The sequence below is a fragment of the Pinus tabuliformis genome, chromosome 9, assembly GCF_031772625.1.
Source record: "Pinus tabuliformis cultivar Carrire ecotype Pingquan chromosome 9, CPIR1, whole genome shotgun sequence".
Taxonomy (NCBI): Eukaryota; Viridiplantae; Streptophyta; class Pinopsida; order Pinales; family Pinaceae; genus Pinus; species Pinus tabuliformis.
In genome coordinates this window covers 1,576,753,558-1,576,776,900 of record NC_142307.1, presented here as the reverse complement: position 1 = coordinate 1,576,776,900, position 23,343 = coordinate 1,576,753,558, and the positions used below count along the sequence as shown (strand labels likewise).

General features: G+C 36.6%; 1 pseudogene across 1 annotated transcript in view; it reads right to left on the bottom strand.

Annotated features, from left to right (window-relative positions):
- LOC149154710 (callose synthase 9-like) overlaps positions 1-23,343 on the bottom strand; it is a 241,198-nt pseudogene that overhangs the window by 175,380 nt on the left and 42,475 nt on the right. The window contains exons 13-17 of the transcript XR_016262850.1: positions 15,093-15,209; positions 14,881-14,983; positions 14,632-14,755; positions 14,259-14,448; positions 14,085-14,137 (exon numbers count right to left, since the gene is read on the bottom strand). The product of XR_016262850.1 is annotated as a callose synthase 9-like (transcript). The remainder of the gene's footprint in view (positions 1-14,084; positions 14,138-14,258; positions 14,449-14,631; positions 14,756-14,880; positions 14,984-15,092; positions 15,210-23,343) is intronic.

The following is a 23,343-nucleotide window of genomic DNA, read 5'->3' as shown; positions in this document are numbered from 1 at the left end:
CATTCTGCTGTTAAGGACCTATTAACTCAAACCGATTGCTTAGGGACTCGTGCTAGGTGGGTTACTAAGATACAGGAGTATGATTTGGAAATCAGACCCACCAAGCTGATCAAAGGCCAAGGTTTAGCTCAAATGTTAACTGAAAGTAATGAAAAGACTCTTGGTTTGTTCTGCCTTAACGATCTATCTTCGCCAGAATTGAAAAGATTAGCAGAGCATGAATGGTATAAGGACATAGTTTATTACTTAACCAATCTTGCATGTCCTAACCATTTAGTCGCTCATAAGAGAAGGGCTCTTAGACTAAAAGCCACTAAGTACTGCCTTATGAAGGATGGCCTTGGATGGAGAAATCCTGAGGGCATAGTGCTTAGGTGTGTTGACGATGTTGAGTCCAAAAGATTAATCTCCGAGTTTCATTCAGGATTTTGTGGTGGTCATTATGCCGCTAGAACTACCACCCACAAAATCCTGAGAGCTGGCTATTATTGGCCTTCGATTTTTTCTGATGTGCACAAGTTTGTTAGAGCGTGTCAAGCCTGTCAACTGTTCACTGGGAAGCAGAAGCTTGCTGCCCTTCCTCTACAACCTGTCATTGTAGAGGCACCTTTTCAGCATTGGGGTCTGGACTTCATAGGGAAGTTCCATGAAAATTCTAGTAATGGCTATTCATGGATTTTGACTGCCACGGATTATTTTACTAAATGGGTCGAAGCCATTCCTGCTAAGAATGCCACTGAAAAGGTCATTATGGATTTCATTGAGAATAACATCATTACTAGATTTGGTGTCCCCGCTAAGATCACTACGGACAATGCCAGGGCTTTTAGTTCTTTAGAGTTTTCATCCTTTTGTTTCAAGTATGGCATTGTCTTATCTCATTCGTCAAATTACTATCCTCAAGGTAATGGTTTGGCTGAATCAAGTAACAAAAATCTTATAACCATTATCAAGAAGATAGTAGGAGATAATAAGAAATCTTGGGACAGCAAAATCAAGTATGCTTTAGGGGCAGATAGAATTACTAAGAAGAATTCTACTGGTAGATCTCCCTTTAAATTAGTTTATGGCTTGGATGTTACTTTACCTGTGCACCTGAAGTTGCCAGCTTATCAGCTTCTCCAAAATTTTTCTACTAATAAAGATGTTGTTCATAATAGAATAGATCAGATTGTCGAGTTAGATGAAGCTCGTAGGGCAGCTTTCGACGCTATATGTAAAAATCAATCTAATATTAAGAAAAGCTTTGATAAATGCTCTCAATCTAGATCTTTGCAGGTTGGAGATATGGTTTTACTTTGGGATCGCAAGAATGAAAAGCCAGGAAAACATAAGAAGTTTGATAGTTTGTGGCTGGGACCATACATCATTAGAGATATCGCTGGGCCAAACTCATTCTACTTGAGCAGATTGGATGGCGAACCACTTGATCTACCAGCGAACGGCCAAATGCTCAAGCTGTTCTTCAGAGATGATATTTGATGCCATGGGGCATCTTCTATATTGTATTTCTATCCCTACTCCTTGTCTTTTCAGCATTTCATTTCTGTTTTTAGGATTAGATTTACTTTTCATGTTATTAGTTAGTCAATAAATGAAGAGCTTTTATCTTTCCTGTGCTTAATGTATATGATGATTTTGGAATGGACGCTACTTATTTTTATCTGTGTGTTGTATGGATGCAGATTCTGGATTCTCACATTCCTACAGTGCAGCAACGTGTCCCCAAGTAGAGCCAGATGTTGACCACTACTGGTCAACTACCCATGCAGTACACCCCCTTTTCTTGGCAGAAAGGGGTAGCACCTGATCGACATGTCCGTGCCATCCCGCAGTCATCAACAGCTTGATCGATTTATGTTGTAAACCCAGTCTGCATGTATGAATTGTAAATAATCTTAGCAAATCTGAGTCATGTATGTAAATTCCCTAGGTGGACCTAACTTTCAAATGATAATCTACGTCCCAGAAGGTTTTCCGTCTCACCGATCTACGATCGGCAGAGTTTTCCTTCAACCTGACCCCAAAGCCGGGATGCATTTTGTTATTAGAACTTTAGGAGAATCCTAGTGTGTTAATCTGCTAGATTATAGTTGTGTCGCAGAACTGGGTGGTTTATGAGAGTCTATGTTAAAGTGGGTTTGTCCCCTTAAGATGTAAATTGTAAAAGTCATGATGTAATGTGTCTTGAGGGTTGAAAAATATTTTAGTCCCCTCATGAGTCCTAAGTCCTAGGTCCTAGGTGATGTTTCCAAAGGCTTAGTTCGATGATCCATTTAAGAAAATAAATAAAATAATAAAATAAATAAAAATTAAAAAATTAAAAATTAAAAAATGAAATAAATAAAAAAATTATAAAATAAAGCAAAAACCCTAAATAATAAAATAATAATATTTTTTGTGAATGCATGCAAAATATCATTTTTTAATAAATCGACGGATGAGATTAAGAGATGTCTTAATCCTCATCGACGGTCGAGATCATTTCGACATGGATCACTTGAACTAGCCGTTGGGATCATTTCCTTTAAATAGGGTGCTAGGGGTCATTTCAGATCATTGGATCTGTGAGTCTTGTACTAAAAAAGCTCTCTTGTAATCTGGTTTCTGGTTAATAAAAGAAGACTTTGGGGTCCAAATCTTGCTGGTGTTACTCTCTGGAAGTGCTGTGAGATGTTTAATTTTCTGCATATTTCATTTTTCAGCCATTAATAATAGCTTGTTTTTTAGAGTATTGTGAGCACAGGTATCTTGTTCACTTGCTAGGGTTTGAGTGTTGTTAGAGTTTTCTGAAGTAATGGCAGGGATCTCCATTACTTTCTGAGATCTAGCAGCATTCTTGCTCTCTTTACTGATGGTTGCTTGAGTTGTGCAGAAAAAACCTTTATTGAAGAATATTTGTGGGCGTTTGGGGAAGTTCTAGGCTGAACCAGCCGACTCCCACAGGCTCTTCTTTGCAGAGCCCAGCTGATTTTGGCCCTGGGTTAATCATTTAAAAGTTTCTTTTCTGGTTTACATGAGAGATTTCTGAAACTTATCTGATATTCTAAAGTATTCCTGTTATTATTTGCTGAATCAGGCTGTTAAGGGGCCAAATCTGTAAATCAATTAAGCTGATCTAGGGTTTTAAATTTTTGTTCTATACAGTTTTCATTAGGGTTTTCAGTTTTTGGTCTGAGGCATATATCATCAGTGCTTTGTTTCCTTGCAACTTGCAGGAGCCGGGTTTTTTCCTCAAGGGTTTGCCAAGCATGAGTCTGTGAGAAGTCTTACTGTTTCAAAATCAATTGAGACTTTCTATCTCTCGGAGGATCGCATCATTCTGCTACGAGCATCAGCTGTTTCAAGCATCGCTAAACTGCAGTAAACAACTTCTCACGCATTGATCTCTCTCTGGAAGGACGGTTCTGAAAGAAACAGCGTAATTGTGCAGTACGTCTCATGCATTTTTTTGATCTGAGGTAGTGATCTGAGGTTCTACAGATATATCGTTCATATATCTGTGCAAATTTTTCCCAAAAGGTGTTCTCTGCAACAGTTTTTGCAAGACGTGATTGTCATCACGACTAGCGTGAAACCCTCCAAAAGAAGCAACGGATTTTCATTTCCTCGCCGTCAGGGTTCTGGTAAGGTTACGCAGGAGGTTTCATGTGTTGAACTCACCATTGCAAGCATCATGCGTGGAGGTATTCCGCCATAACCACTGTCGCCCCAGACCAGGAAACGTATTGCACAGTTCTGCAATCTGGTATCTAAGCGTATCCTTTGGAGAACATCTGAGAGGCTCTGCGTACTATCATATTTTCTTTTGCCTGCGTTTCTGGCATTCATCAAGCCGTGGATTGCCTCAGGTTGCAGCACGTTTAAACTTCAGTCGCCAGGTAATTTCTAAATCGCCGACAGGTGAGCTCTACGTGTTAGCAGGTACGTGTGTCTCATCTCCCTGCAGCTATCATTTCTCACTGTATCATCCACGCAAAACTCTCCCGCAGGCTTCTCGAACCTCTGCCTTCGATCCATTTGAAGTCACAATTTTATCGTTTTATACGTCATTCGGTTTTTGCCATTGAAGTATCCTGTATTACGTTCAACGAATAATCATTTACGCTAGGTTTTCTTTTTGATTTATAACTATAGTTTAGTTTTTATTTCCTTTAGATTTTTTTTAAATTAAAAAAGGGGTCAAGCGTAGTTTTAGTTAGATTTTTAGTTTTGTTTTGTTTTAATTAGTTTTATTTCATAAATCTTTGATTTTGTTTATATATAAATTCAAAAAAGAAAAAAGGGGTTTCATTTTAATTTAGAATTTTTCATATGTGGTTTAAATTTCATTTTTTTTCTTTTAGGGTTTTAATTTGTTTTAGTTTAATTTTCAATTAATCTTCAATTTAAAAAAAAAAAAAAATGGGAAAATTTTCTTTTTTGCCAAGATCCAGTTATTTCCAGGAAATTATCATGCTGAGATTCAAATTTATAAATGCGGAATGAATGTTTTATCTGTACATGAATGATTATCTTAATATGGTATCTGGTTAACGATTTGTGATTTATAATTGCGTTAGTATTTTCTTAGTTGCTGGATATCGTTATTGAGATTTGGTCATTGCAGGACCTTTGTGGTTTTACTGGATATTTAAGCACAGTTCTAGTTATTTGATGATAAATGATTGCTGTTCATGGTTTATGTTCTTACATTGTCTAGCAAGTAATCGTTTAAACATCAGTCTCATAAGGCACTGGTCCACCAAATTAATAAAATCATTTTAGTGCATCGTGTCTCCCAGCCCAACTGTTTGGCAGTTGGCCTTCATCATCTCACAGGGTCTACCCCCCTTAGCCGCGGGAGACAGGGTTAAACGAAGGGATCAGGGATCAGAGTGACAGCCCCCCGGTCTGAGGGTTGTCGTGTCAATTCGCGCGACAACAGGGGTAATTTGGTTGTTGGCCGACCTTGACGAATTGTCTTATAACACAAATAAATTTCATAACTCCATGAATACTTATCGGAATCGAATGATCTTTAGATCAATCCTACACCTCTCATTGAGAGGGATCCAAATAAAATATCAGTTGTCATAAATAAGATGACCCACATGGAGTTTGGCCCTAGTTGCCAATTTTAACATTTTTTTTATTTTTGTTGCATTTAGTGGAGAGGGTTTTTCGTCAAAAATGCAAAATCTTGATTGTTAGTTTTATTTGTTTAATTTGTTCGTGTTCCCTAGTTTTTTTCCATCATTTTTGCTTGGGTTTGAATGTGTATTTTTTGCCATTATTGTTGCATTGAGTTGAGGGTTTTTTTTGGTTAAAAATTCAAAATGTTGTATGTAAATTTTAATTTCATTTGTTTAACTTGCAATTCTTCTTGTGCCTTGTGTTCAAACTTCGAACTTCACTCTTACAATAAAACTCAAGATTCAACAAAATTACAAACATGCCAAGGAAATTAGACCCTCTATGGGAATTTGGTGAACTTGATGGAGGGTTTGACAAATCAAATTTGGCTTGCAAGTTATGTGGGCATCATATGACAGTGGGGGTATACAGATTGAAGTATCACCCTGCACAAGTTCTTGGACATGAGGTAAGGCCTTGCTCAAATACAAATCCCAAAATCATCTGAAGAGCCCTCAAATCATTGGAAAAATAGAGACAACCAAATTGTCCAAGGCAACTCTGAAGAGTCAAATAGCAGGGAGTAAAGTGTCAGGATTGGGACGTGGCCGTGAGAGTGGTACTGGTTCTACTTCACCATCAGCATCTAGACCCAACCCTGTACCTACCTCATCATTTTTTGTTCTTAGAACCACACCTGGTGCACAACCATCTATCTTGTCAGTTATCAAAAAAAGATAGAAGGAAGAAGCTGACAAGTTGTTGAGCAAGTTTCTTTTTTGGAGTGATATTACTTTCAGCATTGCCAGGAACAATCCATTTTTTCAACTCGTGGTTGATGCTATAGTTATTGTTGGCCCAGGGTACAAAGTCCCTTCATATAATGACATTAGAAGGAGCATTCTTCAAAATGTAAAAGTTGACCGCACTAAGAGATTGGAGGAGTTTAGGGACAATGTTTATGAAATCTATTGATGCATATGCACATATCAAATATGCACAATTATTATGTGATTTGTTAGACGTGTTCATTCAAGAGGTGAGTCCACAACATGTTGTCCAAGTCATAACGAACAATGTTGCAAATTATGTTATTGCTAGCAAGATGCTTATGGAGAGGCATCCTATTTTATTTTGGACATAGGAAAAATTCTCTTTGTTAAGGATATTGTTGAATCATCAAAAAGCATTACAAAATTTATATATAATCATGCATATGTGCTTCATTTGATAAGAACATTCACCAACAACAAAGAACTGATGCGCCCTGCCATTGCACGGTTTGCCACCAGTTTCATATCTCTTCAATCCCTCTTGAAATCTATGTGGGATGTGAAAAGAATGTTTCTTTCATAGGAGTGGCGTGCTTTGGCATATAGCCGCAACCTAAAGGGAGAGGCCATATGCGGGGTAGTTTCATACCAGGAAAGCTTTTGGGTGGGAGTGCAAGAGGTGTGTAGCATTACTAAAACTTTGATAAAGGTTCTTCGATTAATTGATGGAGACAAACCCGCAATGGGTTACTTGTATGAGGCCATGCATAGGGCCAAAGAATCCATTCGGAGTTACTATGATGATAAGGGGGCTGAAGGGTTTGAGAAGCAACAACTCGCATGGGAAGTTATTGATGAGCGATGGAACAATACACTCCATTGTCCCATTAATGTTGCATGGATCTACCTGAAACCCCATGTTTTCTTACTCCTGTGGTTTCTTATGTGATGTTGAGGTCATGGATGGATTTTTCACTTGTGTTCAGAAAATTGGTGCCATCTCCAACAGAACATGCAAAAATCTCCAAAGAAGTGGAGATATACAAAATGGCAGGTAGCACATTTAGCTTTGACATGGTTGTTGTGAATAGGAAGACTAAAAATGCAGGGGTTTTGCATCTTTTTGACGCTTTAAATTTTCTTATGTATTAAGAGCATTTTTTCTAAATGTTGGTGATTTTCATGATAATTTTGAAAAGCGTTGATCCAGCATCAACCTTTTTTTGAGGGGTATATTTGTGACACTTTAAATTTTCTTGTGTCTTAAGTATGCGCATTTTTAAATGTCGCTTATTTAACCATTTTTCAAATTGCATTCTTCTTCTTCTTTTCTTTCCTGAGATGTTTGTTTTTTAGGTGTTTTACAAGTTTGTGTTTTTCGATTTTCTTTACAATGTTTTTTATAATAAAACTTTCAATTTTTTTGCAAAGTTTAAAAAAATAATGATAATAATATTTAGAAGTGAGGGATTATTTATATATTTATTTATCATTAATTAACACTTCAATACACACAAAATAATTGTTACTAAAAAAAAATTAAACACTTGACAAAAAAATACACATTTGGAGAACTTTTCGCTAAAAATGACATGTTAAATAAATCACTTTTATAGAAAAATATCAATAGAAAAAAGTTTTTAAAATAGCAATTTTTTATAAATTTCATGTCCAAAGATGATAATATTAGCAGTTTTTTTCCAAAAGTAATGGTTCACATAAAATTTGAAGTAAAAATAACAAGATAAATATATTTAAACTAATTTAAAATCAACTATAACAAGAAAGATCAAAATAACAAAATAAAAATTAATTGTTTAAAAAAAAATTAAAAAATAATCAAACAAATTTAAAAAACAAACAGAAAATAATTTAAAACAAAAATCCATATAGAAATTAATATAATCAAAAACATTTAAAACAAAATTCATTTGAAAAAATGGAACAGAAGAATAAAATTTAAAAACAAAAACTTTAAAAACATTAAAGAATTATAAAAGTTTAAATAAAAAAATTAAAGCAACATTGCAAAAATTGAAAATTAAACAGAAAAAAAAAAAAAAAGAGAAGAAGAAAAAAGAAGGTGTTGTGAAAAATTGAAAAAAAAAGATTAAAAAATAAGATAAAATAAAAATTAGAAAAAAAAAGGAGAAACATAATTAGAAAAACAAAAAAGCAAATTTGAAGAAAGAAAACAAATTAAAAAAATACTACACAAATTTTAAAAATATATATATTTAGAAAAGATTTTAAAATAAAAAATAATAAAAAATCATTTTACATTATAAATTTCAAAAAAATAATGATGACAAATAAAGCACTGATAAAAATAAATAAAAAAATATATTGAAAAAAAAAATGGGCAGACCCCATACCAGTGGCAACGCCAGCTTGGCCCTTTGGCACCACGACTAAATCAGGAAGTCGATTCCTGGAATTGACCCTTGCCCGCAACAGTGACAAATCGACCCCTCTGCCCAGCCCCAATGCCAAAGGCTTGCCAGTAGGGCAGCTGGAGCGGCAACAAGTCTTTGGCATCAAGGCTTGGTCAAGGACCACCTCAAATTTTTTTTTTTACAATTTTCTTGCATTTGTTTTAAATTTCTTTTAATGTCTTCTTTGGTTTTTTAAATTAATTTGTAATATGTTTTATCTTTTATTACTTTTTGTAATTTATATTTTAACATGTTTTTATTAGTTATTATTTTTTAAATATTTTTTTTAAAAGTTGTGTAACGTGTTTTTTTCCTTTTTTCTTTTTTCTTTTTTTATTTGTTTCTTGTTTTTTAATTTTTTTTGTATTTTCTTTTTTCGCTTTTTCTTATTTTTTTTTATGTTCTAATTTTTTTAGGCTTTTTTTTATTTTTTATGTTTGATTTTTTTTGTCCTTTTTATTTTTTTAATATTCTATTTTTATTTTATTTTATTTTATTTTTTACATTTTATTATTTTTAAACTTTTTACTTTTTATATTTTTTTTGTCTGTGTTCTAATTTTAATTTTTCTATTTTTTAATTTGTTTTGTTTTTTTTTACTTTTTATTTATTTATCTATTTATTTAGTTTTTTACTCTCTTTTTTGTTGCACGGGACATGTCAATTTTCGATTAGCAATAGCCACAGTTTAAGTGCTTGGTGAGTGTCAAAAGAGTGCCTAGAGAGCATCAAAAGAGCACCTAGGGAGTGCACCCCTTGCTCCAGGAGGGTCCCAAGGAATGCCACACTCCCAAAAAGGGAGGGGCATCCAACTACAGTCCCTAGAAGGAGGGGATAGCGTAAGTACCTCAAGAGTTGGAGAGAAGGACATGAGCAAAGTAAAGTGCTTTGCATGTCACAAATTCGGCCACTATGTAATTCAATGTCCAAACAAGAAGAAAGGCAAGGAGAAGACTCAAGTAGCAGCTTTAACAGAGAAGCAAGTGAGCAAATTTGACTCCAAGTTTGAGAAGCAATTCTCAATGGTATCCTATCTTTTTGGCACCATTGCTAAGGGTGCATGGTTCATGGGCAATGATGTTTCTCGTCATATAACAGGGTTACATGATCTATTCACCAATATGTCAGAGCCAAACACAGAGCTACATGTAAAGGATGGCAACAACACCATGTGTGTAGTAGAGGGAATTGGCAACATCCAGTTTCAAATAGAGCTAAGGGAAGGCTATGGAGGTGACAGACGTTTTATATGTATTGAACAAGAATCTTTTAGCAGTCTAAACCATGGAGGACAAGGGGCACACGGTGTACCTCCTTAATGGACAAGTACTTGTCAGGTTGAGGGATTCCAGTTTGAGCACAGGCCAAGTGATTGGAAGAAGAGAAGGGAACCAATATATATTGAAGGGTCAGTCAATGCATGGCATTAAGAACTTTTGTGAGTTTTGGCAACATGAGGATGGCACATTTTAACTTCATGAAAGAGCATCCCGCCTAGGTATATATACATGGCCCTCATTGTATTCCGTCATATCAATTCTTTCATACATTTATCTAATACATTAAATTTTATCCATTCATTCTATCATCTGGGCTTGCTATTCTATCACCTAGGTCTTGTCAAGCTTTCCATTGAGGCAAGCCCAGGTGCACTCCTTTCACACTATTGTACTATTGCACCAACTACTTAATAAAATGGCTCAGATTGGTTGACATTTCTGGATTTTACATGGGTATTCACTGAATGTTTTGAAATTTTGTTTTGTATGTGTTGTTTTTCTTTGCATATCACTGTTTTTCCTAATTAGGAACATTAAATATCCTTAGGCGACCTATCTAATGGGAAGCCTCCCATTGGTGAAAGTCCATAAAGAGCAAGAGGTAGTGGTTGTGGTGACAATGGGCCACACCTCATTAATGTCCTTTAGTCTAGTTTTTTCCTTATAGGTTCCCCATTTCAAGGCCTGCTAGATTTTAAGGCAACAAGGACAATAGTGCCATGTAAATTATGCATAGGGTTGCCAAGTTTCAAAAATAATTAGTGAAACAAATAGACAAAAAATATTTATGATATGGGGACAAAATTGATAAGTTTATTGAAAAGATTGAGAGGCATGACTATATAAGAGGTATCAATCACATGAAAAAAGCATCTAAGGTACCTAATGAGCATAGAGAATGGATTGCTAGACACTCTAAAAGATAAGATGAGTGAATGATAGAACTAGTAACTTACAAAAATTCATCAATAAGTCTAAAATCGTCAACCAACACCAAAAATAGATGACAAAGTAATACTTGCACTATCATTGTTGAAAATAAGGGTACCAAGGAGGTGTTTCCTAGTGCATTTATCCTTTTGGCCCAAGAAGACAAATTAATGTCTTTTTTGTCATGTGACATTGTGAGTTATATTAATGCCATGAAGGAAAGTTACTTTTTATGGGTTGTATACTATGGATTTTAATATTAATGTCACTTGTGTCATAAAGTGACTTTATGGGAAAAGTACAAAGTACATTTTATTATTAAAGTGACTTTTATGTTTTAATAGTGACTTTATGAGATAAAAAGTGTACATCATACAAATACATTAAAAGGTGACTAGGAGACTTCATTAATTGAGGGAGACTAGTGGGGGACTTGTCTCATCCATTGATCTCATGGGCTGAGATTTAATTTCAGCCCTTGATCAAAAGGGTTAGGTTTTCCTACTCTAATGAGAGACATAAAGGGAAAAGGAAGAAGATGCTCTCATTCATTCTACTTGAGAAGAGCTGAAGAAGAGGAGAGGGAGGAATGATTGCTAAGGTTTGCTGAACGAGAGGATCACTCACAACAAGGAGAGTCACCATTTGACCTGTGTTTCCTAGCAGAGAGGGTTAGCATCAAACCCGAGGTCCTGAGGCTGCCCTAGCGAAAATTTCAGAGTGGATTTCTAGGAAAAACGGGAGTGAGTTTTCAGGACACAGTGGCCCAATTTTTTAGGAGACTGCCAGCATGAGTTGAGGGTTATAATCAGGCCAAATCTACAGGAGAATAAGCAGTCTGGCTCAGATTTCTATGCTGGAAGATAGCTGCCTGTGGTACGCAAACTCTGGGATTTCAGACTGCCTGACAGAGTATTTTGTGGAGAAATTACAGCAGAGAATTGGCACGGTCTCCAAGTTAGCAGAACTCAGTATTTTTGTGACTGTCTGAGTGTTAAATCCAAGGCAGAGGTCTGACAGAGGCAAGGGTTTCAAGGACAGTTGCATATTTTTCTAAAAGTCTGAATTCTAAAGGGAGAGATAAGTACTTTAAATTTAACTTTTCCGTGTAAAAATATCTCTGAGATTATCAAATAAAATCCTCCTTAAGACTGGTTTTCCCCTTGTGGGTTTTTCCAGGGCCATATTAGACCAAAAATCACTGTAATTCCGTGTGTGCTTGTCCTTTATTTTTCTTATCAGCTCCAAAGTGAAACGAAAATGAGCAGTCCTAAAAGTTTCAAGTTAATTTGCATAAAGTTTAAATCAGCTAACTGTTTGGGGTGAGGCCATTAAACCATATGCTAAAAAACTTGAAACTGGAAGGGCTGCAAAATTTTCTACACTCATTAATTTCAATCTCATGCGCCCAACAAAATAGAAATCGAGAAGACATGTCTCAAAAAACAAAACTACAACTTGAAAAGAACAAGTACAAGAGCCTATAATTAAATACAGTGTGCCTCATCTCAAGAAAGCCAAGACCTAGGTTCCATGAAAAGAGGGAAGCATATTGATGTTTGTAGCCCGAGCAGGTAGTTTTACATAAGCCTATGTGTCTGGGTGTGCAGAAGTCACCTAATACACCCTTAACCTTAGCAATTAATTTAGTGACTAAAGTAATTTCTTTTATAAGACAAATCCTAAGTAATTTAGTGAACTAGATAAATCCTAATTGTCGATATCAGGCGAGGTGAGATCTAATCCCAATCGTTAATCACTCTATAGATTAGGTTTGTGGATTCGGTCATAACTCAAGATTTTAAAAGAAAGGCTAGGCTAAGGGAGAAAACACATTGAGTGAGCACAAGACATTAAGATAAGGGCATCTGAGGTCATCCAAGTGTGCAGGGTTCAAGGAAGAGTGCAAGGAACAGCAAGAGAGATACAGATCAGCCAGGACAAATCGAAAGAGAGATCTAAGGCTTGATCAGCTAAAACAGATCCTGGTCATTGTTATATATGTAATATTCTCAAAGGGCCATTATCCAAGTAAGGGAGCCCAAGTTGGTTCTGAAATTTATTTTAATGAAGAACTATTTGATGGGCAGAAAACTTCTGTGTAATGTGTGATTAAGATTGGTTGTCATTTTGCTTCTGTTGTTCAAGTTTTGTGAAGACTCAAATTGTGTTTTTAAGTCAATAGATCTGTGATAATATGCTAGGTAGTAAATTGACAAGTTGCGAGGTTCAGGGAAATACAACAAAGCAAACCCACAATTCCACTTCCACTAGTACATGTAACTAAAGACATCAATGATGCTAAATGACTAAATATTTTTTGCACCCACCAAGGACCTCATAACGACAATGGTTGATGGACAAAAGGTCAAAGTAGATATGGATATGGATATGGTGCTAGGTTTTGATGTTGATGCAGCTGGCTACTTATAACACCAACCTTGAAGAGCAATTCATGGAATTTAACCGGCATTGACAACATTATAAATTATATGGGGTTGAAAGTTCCCATCGTGAGAAAAGTGATTTCAATTACTGAAAAAAAGCAAAAGATTCACAAATGAACATACAACGGTGAAAGGAAAGAATGTTACAAAAAAGCATTGAGGTTTCACATTTAAAAAACAGGTCAAAAGACTTCTGAAAATGATGCACACCCTGCAAAGAATCTTGCCAACACTCAAATCAAGAGCCAAGTAAAACGATAAACCCAAATAGGAAAAGATGATGCTCCCAGGGAAACAAGCTCAATTATGAAGAATCATATTTAATATGCTTTGAGAGCAAACCATCCCTTAAGTTGGTGGCAACAAAATAAACATAATTATAATAAAATATAATAAATAATAAATAAAAATAGGTTAAAGTCAGAACACATCCCAATTTACCCCATGACCAGTCAATACATACAAGTAAACTGTATGAATGTCATTTATTTTGAAGAAAAAGGGTAAAGAATAGCCTATGGTAGCACTATATAGAGTGAAATAGTTCAAATGCATCTCCTATAGTCTTGTGCATTTGGAAAACTAATGTACAATAATATGTACAAGCACTGTCAAACAGCTGAAAAAAAATAGGCATTGTCTATGTGATCATTCATCTATTAGTCCATTTTGCATATCAGCACTATCCAGCTTTTAGAGGTCACACTTTGCTGCTTAGGCCAGATTTACAAAATACTTATGTTTATACAACACACAAACTACTGGAAAATTTTGAATATTTGGAAATATATCTACAGAGGAAATTCAGACTTTCATTTTGATATGTCCCTAATGAAAAAATAAGTGTAGCTTGAATCATATGCGCACTAAATTGTATGGGAACAAATGCAGGTCATAGAAGAGAAGAAGCTCTGGCATTCTTTGCTTATTACCCCCCATTCCAACAAATCAATTGAAATCTAGCTCATAATTTCTTGAAACAGAAAATGTCATTTGAAATCCAAATCACATTTTAAGTAACCAGGTACAAAATTTCCCATGCAAGGGCAATATAATTCCTTAATGCGGGAATTTCTACATTTTCCAGCATGGTCAGTTTCTTACCTGCAGTAGTCACTAGTCCTTTCATACAGACCACGTCCAACATAATATCGTTCCTAAAATCAAGCAAACCAAAGTTGCAAATTAGTATTCGTCAGTATTGACTGTAGGAAAGTTCAGATTGTTCATTAACATGGGCATCTCTCCAAAATGCTTTGAAAACTTGGACTAACAAACCTGGTGCATCCACTTAACAAACTGAATAAGAGACCACCCATCACACTTGTTGGTTAGATTGCGGAATGAAGGAATCCGAAGAATAAGACTAAAACAAATATTGGCAGCTGCATAAACTCCCAAAACAAGGGCATAGATCCTTAAATAGAATGAATCTGAATTGGATTTTCTACGTTCTTCAAGCACTTTCCTGCAATTATATTTATATATCAAACTATCAAACAAACTTGTAATTCCAAAGGAAATTTATCATTGAGGTTTCCAAAATTCAAATCAAAGACTTCTCATCATCACTATAACATGGAGAAAGCCATAAACCAGAACCACTGCACAGATGAGACGTTCAAAATATAATTAATGAATAAATACTCACACATAAAGATAGGTAACAAATCCAGAAGCACCCCCAAACAAGAGAAAATGCAGGAATATCCTTGCAATAGCTAAACCACGAGATGTTGCAAAAGCTCCATACATCATCAAAATATCAAGAACACCTATATCAATAGCAATTCATTTATTATTCACTACCATTTTTGCATAGACTTCAGATGTGAATTTCCATGGACTTCAATATAAAAATCAGTAAATATTCTAAGAAAGGATATCTCGTTACACTCACTTTCTATGAACTTCATGATAAAATATGTAGGGCCCACACTAAGAACTTCCTTAATCGTGTCCATGTTAATCTTACCATCATGGAACGCTATGATGGTTAAACCCTGAAAGTCATTGGAAACACCATCATAAGAAGTCCACTAAAGAGAAAACAAATCCTTGATTCCCAACAACTAAACAATGTACTTATTTCAAAAAATAAAAATCCCAAACCTGGAACATCATAACCAAGAAAATCCATAGGCGGTGAAAGCTATGATAAAGGTGAAAAAATGTTCTATGCTCAACAAAGATTCTTTACCTTGTTTGTTGATGTGGAGAACATATGGCCTATGCATAAAAACATGAAAGAACATCAGCATGTCTCATCAATAGAGACCATGATATCAAGATAAAATAACTGATATACTAAGCTTCTGCAGAGTTAAAAATTATAATTTTTCTTTATTGACAAAAAAATTCCTTCTACATGAAGCAATTGTTTCTCTTATCTAAAGATGATGATTGCTGAATAGTACAAGTACATAGCTGTTTATACCGGAGTTGTCTATAATGCGACTTTTTGAAGATTCCGGTGACGGAATCCGGCGGAAGAATTGAGGTCAAATCTTGATTTCTTGTAGTTAAAATGGTTTTTTAACTGCATATTTGGATTCAGCGCCCTGAAAAACCCCTGGGACGCTTTCATTGTGCAGAAACTAGCTATCAAACTTGCGATTCCAATAATTCCTGCCGGATTTCGACCGGAAAAATCCGCCGGAAAGGCTTTCAAAAAGTCACGTTATAGACAACTGCGTTTATACCAGCAAGGCTTAGTCCAAAAGTGCAAAGAAGAATGAAGTTTAAACAAATTTTACCAAACTTAATTAAAGTATCAAAGCGGTTTGCCTCTTTGGTACAGTTTCTTAAGAGCATCCAATCAGCTTCAAAAATTCTAACCTTGAAATGCAACCTATTGTTACATTCTAGAGTCAGCATCATTGTCCTCAAGCTAACAACTAATGAGACTGTTATTTGGTGAACTTCCTGACTGTTTCATGCCTACAGTAAGCTAACGTAGAATGCTTAGTACCAAGATTCAAGTACTGACAGTTCTATGTAGTGGTTCTGCTTGAGTGGGATATCTCATTCAAGTCTTCTTTAACCTCATCAACAATGGCTGAATTTATTGTAAATATTCTTCTGTGGGTACAGCCTATAAATGGTTCACCTCACTCACTCATCCACATCTAATGCTTGGAAGGACTTGCCTTGTCTCATAACAAGTCTCAGTTATCATCTTCCATTCCAATGATATTCTTGAGATATAACAACTTTATAACCCATGTTTTTGTTAGCTTTTGGGGTCACTACAAAAGTGTTTACACCATGCTTGAGGGTGCATGGTATATTAACTACCTTTGATAGTACTATGATGGACATGCACATTAGAGATAGCTTTGTCATGGATTGCTATATCTTGACTTGATGCTTATGTGGAGTATCCTTGGGAGGTTGGAGACCTAAGTGGCTTGGTGGCATTCTTCATCAAGCATAGACATGGAAGGACTGGTTGCTTGCTTGGTATGACAACTCGTTTGGAGGAGCATTGGGCATCTTGAATGAGGGCATTGAACCCTAGATGGCATGGGGAAACTTGGTTGCTTACATGGAAACTTGCATTGGAGTTGGACTTGAGGATGCTTGTTTTGAGGAATGACCATGTAGGTTGGGCAGAACCAAAGGTACACATCAATGTTATCAGAACCGGACTGGTCATCGAACCGGTAGAACCGCTGGATCAGGAACTGGTCAAAACCGGTAAAAAAACAGACCAAAAAACCGGTCAACCAAAAACACAAAATATTCAAATTTTAAAGAAAACCACATATATTCATGTGCATCCATATGAATCCAAACCATTTATACACAAATAAGGGAATGTTCTCATTTATAGAGCATGTAAGTGTGCACGTAACCAAAATAACACCGAGTGCAATCCATCTTTGAACCCAAATACATCAAAAACAAGAACTAGATGGTCTCTAGCATCCAAAAAAAATCATTCTACAACAAATACCTATATATCATCAAAATCTTTGCCTATATTGGGATCTTCATCATCAATATCACCCTCTAAGCATTAAAAAAAGATAAAAAATGCTTAGCATGTCAATTCAAGATTTTGTTTGAGTGATGGGTACATTTTTAGTAGGATCATGATAGAGGAGCTCAACAATCCAATGACGTCGGAACCACTCTCAAACATCCTGAATCATTTTGTGGTAATGTTAAAAATTTAAGTAAAATGATGAAAATGAAAGATAAAGGAGAATGCCACTTTTACTTCTTAACATTACCATGAATTGCATAGCAAAAGTAGGGCCGTAGGCTTGAATATTAAGCACCTACTGTCGACTAGTGCCCAGCAAAGACAAAACAAAAGAAAAAAGAAAAACACGCCCCACTTGTTGTGTTCTAAGCGTCTTTAACGAACAGGTAACAAACCGGCTAGATAGGTGAAAAAGGTCGGTTTGGTACCAAATTGGCAAATTCCATTACTGAACCAACCAAAAATTATTCAAGTCACTGGTCCAACCCTGTTTTTGCCTCAAAACGGTATTGGTTCAGACCAGTTCGGTCTGGTCGTGATAACACTGGTACACATGCATTAGGAGGTAGAGTTAGAGAATTAGAGGCCTTTGGAGGAGCATTCAACCCTTCTTGAAGGGAACCCAGCCTTCGACCCTTGCTCGATTGACATGCATGCCTTGAAGCTTGACATGTATCACTTAGAGTTGGATCACTTCACATGTCCTATCTATCAGTGTTGCAAACATCCCGATTTTATCGCAAAAAAATCACAAAATCGTGATATTTTGGCCAAGCCAATATTTGCCAACTTTTACTGATATTTTGGTGGTATCTTAATTTTGCCTATTTTTACAAATATTTTTTTTATTTTTTATGATTTTTTGGATTTCCAGACCCTTGCCAATTTTATCTTGATGCCATTTGTTTGCAAAATAGCTATCTAGTGATTAGTTAGGTTGCTTGCTATGTACCTTTTCCTCTTTATGATTGTTCAGTCCCTCACCTTTCATATAAATAAAAAGGAGGGGAAAGCTTTTTCATTATCTCAAGTGACAGCTAGAGTGATAGTACTTTTCATTCTACTTCTCTTCATTGCATTTGCTCTCTTTAGTCTAAGACTAAGGTTAAGGTTTTACCCTAAGAAGACAAGGGAAGCTAGGGCTTTAGATAAACCCTAAGGGAGCAATGGGAGCACTTGATATAGTAGCCTATGAGAGAAGAAAACTGAGTTGTTTTGTGGAATTTGGAAACCTTATTACTACTTGGGGTGCCCAAGATGGAGAAGATAAAGGGAGATTACCTTGCACACTTGTGGGATGTAAGTGCAAGCACCAATGAATACTTGGCAATGTGTATGCTACCCTACTGGAGATCTTTAGTGGAGCAATCAATTTTGGCTGGGAGTGATTCCTAGATAGGAGTTGGTGTCTAGTGTTTTCCTATGGTTTCCCTAGATAGGATTTGGAGAACATGACTTGTACCAGCTGCCCAAATTTTGGGTGAATACAAATTTGAATTTTAGCTTATGTTCTCATGATGCATCAGTAGTTTGCAGTGTTGCCTATGCATGATGATTTGACATAACATTGAACAGATTTTGTGAAGTGATTTAATAAACATAAAGAAGCTAAAGGAGCAGATTTACCATTGTTACAAGTTATTTTAAATCTCTTATATGCTGGAGAAGTATGCCCTAACGACTTAAATTTTGTTGCATTAAAGTATACTTGTTCAGTATTTATTTTCTTGAGCTGCCTTGTGAATTTGGTTGAAGAGGAGTAAAATATTTGGTGTCGTAAATATATATTTCAGATTCAGTCCTAAGGCTAAAAACACATAGGAAATAGATGCAGGGAACCTCGAGGTTGAGGTAAAATTTCTGAATTTGCAGTAAAAGTCAAATTCCCAAAATTTATACATGGCCTTAGAGCATTTCAGAAATTTTGACATATCAGAGCTGATTTGACTGAAATTGCTCTAATGGTAAAGAGGGATGGATATTTCAATTGTTTTGTACCTGGTAGACGTGCTTGACCTAGTACAAGTTGTTAGGTGTGAAACCTTAGTGTGCTTGGGAGAAGCGTTGGAACGCTAGAAAGGTTGTTCTACTTTTTTCATTGTTGATTTTCTATGAGGTGTCCTATAGGCTTGCAAGATGACTACTCTTGGTCTAGGAAATTGTAACAAGTTGGTGAGTGCTCCCAATTTTATACCTTGTAAGAGTAAACTGCAAATACTTTTGAAGGAGGCCACCGTTGGGCAGCATGTTGATAAAAAGATCAATGCACCTACCAATCCAAAATTGTTGGCCTTGAATGTTAAAGAGGACAAAACAAAGAGAACTATTGTTAACTTGGTGAAGGATCATTTGACCCATTTCATTATAAAGAAGACAATTGATAAATTGATGTAGGAGAATTTGGTTAGTGTCCCTAGACAAATGCTCTTGAGAAAAAAGCTTTCAGCTATCCACATCAGTAACACAAATAAAATAATGAGCTACTTGTAACTTGAACATGGTCGCAAAGTTGAGAGATCAGTTAACTAGCATAGGAAGAAATGTGGAGGATAAGAAGTTGGTGTCCATTGCCTTAAATATACTTGCTCCATTTTGGAAGACTTTTGTCCAAGGTGTTTGTGCTCACGAGAAGTTACCTAAATATAAGAAGCTTTGGGAAAAGCTTTTGCAAGTAGAAATCAAATAGATGTCATGTTTAGTGCAGCAACAGTAAGTAGAAGAACTAGTCCTCATTGGGATGATGAGGGAGGGAAGCATGAATCGATACAAGAAAGGTAAGGAAGAATCAAGCAAAGGTAAGACAGATTTGGGTGGAATGAAATGCTAAAGCCATCACCAATTGGAACATCGTGTTAGCCAATGTCCAAAGAAGAAAAAAGGCAAAGTTATCATTGAAGCAGGAGTGGATGAGTTATCATCCCAGCATGATATTGCCTTCTTCATGGTCACTTGTTTATCTTCTAAAACTGTGTCAAGTTTTGGATGGTATGTGGACAATGGGGCATCAAGATAAATGAATTATGATAGGCAACTCTTCAGTAGGCTTCAAGAGCAAGAGGGAGGAGTCAACGTGGAGTTGGGCAATGATGCTACTTATCCTAAGAAAAGATTGCACTCCATTCCTTTTGGATGCCATCAAGTTAGGTTCCTGAGTTTAATGATGTTTTGTTTATTCGTGATTTGAAGGAAAACACTCTTTCAATTATTGTATGATAGATTTCAACGTAGACTCTCATTTGGAGGACAACAACGCACTAACAATGACTATAATCTAGCTAGTCTAAGGACTTTGGCCAAATGTGTGCAAGTTGATATCCTTTATCAATTATGTGTTAATCTTGTGGCTTCTCTACAATCTAACAAGAAGTTGGATGAGCCTTCCAACTTTGAGAAGGTGTATGTAGAGCATGCAAGTCGAGATGTGTTAATTTTAGGTATGTTCTATGCTTAGAGCAATTTATTTCAATTTTCACAGTTAGCTCAATATCTCTTCCAGATTAGCAATCACATCAGCATTAAAGTAAACCGCAGATAGAACATAAACATAAATCGCAAAAGACAAGCCAAGACAAGAGGAAACAAGATGTGGCGCTAGCCAAGGACAAACCCCAATGTTGGGAAACCCTTGATCAATTCTTCTTATATGTTCTTCAATAGTTCAGCAGAGAGAGGGAGAGATAGTACATATACATCAGAAGTCAACACTTTGACTTGACAAGATAAGAACATAGATCTTCTCTAAGAAGATGTCTCATGAGGTAACTGATATGGACTCATGTGATTCCATCACCCTATCACAATGTCGATTCATGTTGCACCATCATACCATGTCTCATCACAGAGCTCCACCACGCTGCATCACTGCTGAGTTGTACCTCATCATGCTGTACCCATCTTGCTGCTCTTCATCTTCATGTTGCACACATAATGTTGCTGCACCATATCATCATGCTGCACCTCCTTGTGTTGCATCTTCAAATTGTACCTTACTGTGCCTATCATGTTGCATCCCCTTCTGCTGCACCTTGATACACTTGTGTTGCACACCCTAATACACTGCCCATAACAACTCTTGCTATGGTGCTATGGCCTACGGCCTGGTACATAGCAACAAACGTATCCCAGATAGAATCCAATCATTATTAACGCAGCAACATTTAGTCTATAGAAATGTCAACTCTTAAACATGTTGTAATGTTGCAATTCAAGCACTGATTAGGGTACTGACCACAGTCCCTAATAGCCCATCTAAGCTGGCCCAGAATTACTCTTAATGACTGTGGTTGTCCTCCAATGAGTTGCTTCCCTCCACACTTAATCATAACAGTCCTCCTTGATATAGTAGACCTCCCAAATCGTCCCACTAATGAACTATTGTAACCTTCTCTTTTCCTGTGGCTAGGGCAGTCATGAGACTGCATATAAGGAACCATTAAGTTCCCTTCTCACAACAGTCTAAGGGCACATGAAACCCTCCACAAATGCAACCTAGAATAGTGTTAAGGTGACTGTGTTTCAGCCTGCATTCAGCCATGTATAGACTGCGTCTAGGGCACGTTTAACCCTTCCATAGATATGCAACTAAGGCTCCTTTAAGGCTTCCTCATGTCTGCGGATTAGGGCTACCTTGCTGCGTGTAGAAGTTCCCCTAAACAGTGGGTAGATCTCCCTTCTTTGTTGTGGATTAGGGCCTCCACTTGGCTGTGTATAGGGCTCCTTAGATCTGCGGATTAGGGCCTCCACTTGGCTGCATATAGGGCTCCTCCTTCGCTGCGTATTAGGGCCTCCTTTAGACAGTTGTTAAGGCTCCTTTTGGCTGCATATTAGAGCCTCTTTTAGACAGTTGTTAGGGCTCCTTTTGGCTATGTATTAGGGCCTCCTTTAGACAGCTGTTAGGGCTCCTTTTGGGTGCATACTTGAGCTCCCTTTTACTGCGGCTAGGGTTGCGTTCTTGAACTGCGTCTAGGGCACATAGAACCCTTTCTTCATTGCGTCTATGGCTTCTCCCTCTTGACCTCTCTAGCAACTAAACCCAAACAAGTGGAGAGAGAACTTAGGAGAAGTGAGTGTTTAAATGACTTGAAGACCTCCTCCTTTTATGGTAAAACGTGGAGCCCAAGAGGGGGCAGATTAGTTGCGAGCAACCTTGACGAATTGTCCCATAACACAAATAAAATCATATCTCCATGAATACTTATCGGAATCAGATGATCTTTAGATCAACCCTACACCTCTCGATGAGAGGAGTCCAAGAAAAATATCAGTTGTCATTAATAAGATGACCCACATGGAGTTTGTCCTTAGTTGCCAATTTTAACAAGATACCATGGAAAAAGGTTTAAAACCTATTCTGGAATCAATGATTAATAGCAAGGTTGTAGCAAATGGGGAAATTAACAAGTGCAAGAAAAGGGTTGTTGGATTCCCTCAAAAAGAGGGAGTTGACAATGATGAGGTTCTTGCTCCAGATACCAAAGGATTCTATTGAAAATTGAGAGTTGACCTTACTAAGGGTTTTACCTCAATGGCCAAAGATTTTGAGGCACATGGGCATGACAACCATGTTATCAATTTGTTCGAGACCCTATGTGGGCAATTGCTTACACTGTGTACTTGGTATTTCAGGATGGATGAGAATGGCACATATTTTTATCTTTGTGATCTTGATAGATCTAATCCACCTATCTTGGTATTGTATGGAGGTGTGATCATCCTTACAAGAAGTTTTGAACCATACATGATGTGGTCTTTGAAGATTTTCACCCATGAATTTGATATGAGGGGTATTGGAATTTGGCAAGTTGTTGATGGTCCACAAATATTTTCCCTCATAATGATAAGTGGGAACACATGGAAATTGCTCGAAACGGGCTTAAATATCCAAAGGCACTAAATGAGCCCCAAATCGACTAAGGAATAAATTTCATACCATGGGGAACAAATGGAAATTGCATGCAATGAGATTAGAATTTATAAAAATGAGATTATACGCCTCAAATGCTAGAAGTATCTCTCACTCCCACATCACCCCAAGATCATACAATCATACCTACTATAGGTTCCAAGGGACTTCCTCAGTGAACCAGTGCCCAATTTGCCTCCCTTGCCATCAATCATTAGACTCAGGAGTCTTTGAAATATTTAGCTCCATCACCAAGTCTTCCTAACTCACTCATTCTTTCTTGGTAAGCTATTGATAATTTTGTATCGTGCCACAAAGTTTTATATGCATGTCACAACAACATTGTTGCTTATTTTTTCTCTTTATGTTATTTTCAACATTCTCTAGGAGTTTCACTTGCACTTAAACATTGTTGATTGTACTCTTCTACAGTCCCATTAACCTACTTTTGTAGTCATTTGTAAATTGTT